Raw genomic sequence first — 2,217 nt, forward strand, 5'->3', positions numbered from 1 at the left:
TTGTTTTTTCAAAACACGAGTATAATTTATCAATCTCTAGCCAGACAGATGGGGGTGGGGAGAGAGATTCAAAATTACCATTATCAGAAATGCCACAAATGAAAGGGCGTAAATATTGATCCCACAGACATTAAAAAAAATTGATTATTGGGACTACTTTTGGCAACTCTATGCCCATACATTCAGACCGATTTCTTAAGATAAATCACCAACATTTATATTAAAAAAAGATAACCTCATTAATCATACATACATATACAACCATATATATGTATACACAAAAAAATATGTAATCAAAAATTCAGTTAAAAATCTTTAAAAATGAAAGGTCAATTCCAGGATGAAAAGATGTCACTAATAAATTCTACCAAATACTACAAGCAAAGAAAACTACAGACCAATATCCCTCATAAACCAAAAGACAGAATTATTGACAAAACAATAGCAACTCCAGCTATTTGTGGAAAGGATAGGAGTACATCACTACCAATTGGAGTGCGCCCAGGAATGCAAGGATGTTTCTATGAGGGTGATTAGGGGTAAAAATATAACCTAAGCAATTCTGGAAAACAGTATTTCAATTCTAAATCTGGAGGAAAAAAATGGCTGTACGTAAGACATGTGCTCCACATGCTGAATTTGTTTTTTACTGGGCTATTGTTTAGCGACTGCAATGCTTGCTAATCTACATACATGCTAGAATTGAACACATAAGTAAATATACTGAAGATGAGAGTAAGGTTTGCTATCATCTAAAGAAGAGGGCCCAAATAAGAAATGGGATAAGTCTTACATGAAGGCTGTGGTGTTGGACTGGTATCTGAGGTATCATTATGCACTAATGCCTTCTTAATATGTATTATAGGTGGATTGACACAAATAAATGTAGATGTGTTTGTATGCATGGGTATACATACATATATTTCCTCTTGCTGTCTGCTCAAAGTGCCTAAAGGCAATGAAACAGAAGCAGCAGCAATGGAAACTCTTAGCACGTAGATGTTACTTTCTAATACAATTCTTCAATTAAAGATAATAGAGACTCATCAAAGAATTGGAAACCAGAGCTGTTGCAGGGAAAATGCAAGATGGTCCTGGTGCATCTTGTTCCAGAAAGAAAGGAAGTATTCAAAAAAAAAAAAAAAAATGAAAGAATGGGGAAGTGTTTTAAGGGCCCCAAAACTGTTCTGGAATTACTCCAAATGCCCAAAGCTATAAATATTTAAGTAACAGATATATAACAGTATTTGGTTTATATGATGATTTTTGGCTTATTGAACATTGGAAAAAATTATGAGTTAGTACTGATATAGATAAGTAAAGGACACATTTTTCTTATAGAATTATTGTTACTAAGAAATGTAGAAGGATGACAGGAATAGGAAATCATCATTAGTACACCAAAGTCATAATTATTGTGGGCATTATTCATCTATGGACACTAAAATTATTGAGAAAATGTTTGAGAAGAAACCAGATGATTTTGAAATATCTTCTTGAGATCTTTATTAATTACAAAAGAAAAAATAGTAATTTTATAGTAGAGAAACCTGGCTGACATCACCTAATCACGTGATCAAGGTTAATATCACCATTAATAAGACAGAGTCAATATCACATACTCCTGATAGGGTAGCCTAAGAAGGGCATATCATGTCTTTGTTATTCCTGTCAAAAATGTATAAGCTTCATCTAATTGTGAGAAAAGACCAGACAAACCCAAATTGAGAGACATTTTATAAAATAAATAGCTAGTACTCTTCAGTAGCATCAAGATCATGAACGGCAAGGACATTGAGGAACTGTGGACAAGCCTAAGGACACATGAAAATGAAATGCGGTATGGAATCCTAGATTGGATTTTGAAAGGAAAATAACATGGGTGGGAAAACAGCTGAAATCCAACTCTAGTTTATAGTTTACTTGATTATTATAGCAATTAATTTCTTAGTTTTGAAACAATAATAATACAGAGGTTTTATATAAGATTTTAACATTAGGAGAAGCTGGGTGAAGGGCTTATCGAAACACGCTATGCTGTTCTTGCAACATCTTTGTTAGTCTGAAATTATTTTAAAATATGTCTTTAATTGAATTATGGTGGGAAAATTACCAGCGTTAAATTTGGCCAAGGTGATGATGGTACATATCAAAATAGCATAGCTGTTTACTATTTATGAATTTTCTGATGTTTGTCTCCTAATTTTTAAAAATAAA

General features: G+C 32.7%; 1 protein-coding gene across 1 annotated transcript in view; it reads left to right on the plus strand.

Moving 5' to 3' along the window:
- CDH19 (cadherin 19, type 2) overlaps positions 1-2,217 on the plus strand; it is a 98,385-nt gene that overhangs the window by 54,021 nt on the left and 42,147 nt on the right. The window lies entirely within an intron of this gene.

The sequence above is a fragment of the Propithecus coquereli genome, unplaced genomic scaffold (genome assembly GCF_000956105.1).
Source record: "Propithecus coquereli isolate 6110/MARCELLA unplaced genomic scaffold, Pcoq_1.0 Scaffold311, whole genome shotgun sequence".
NCBI lineage: Eukaryota > Metazoa > Chordata > Mammalia > Primates > Indriidae > Propithecus > Propithecus coquereli.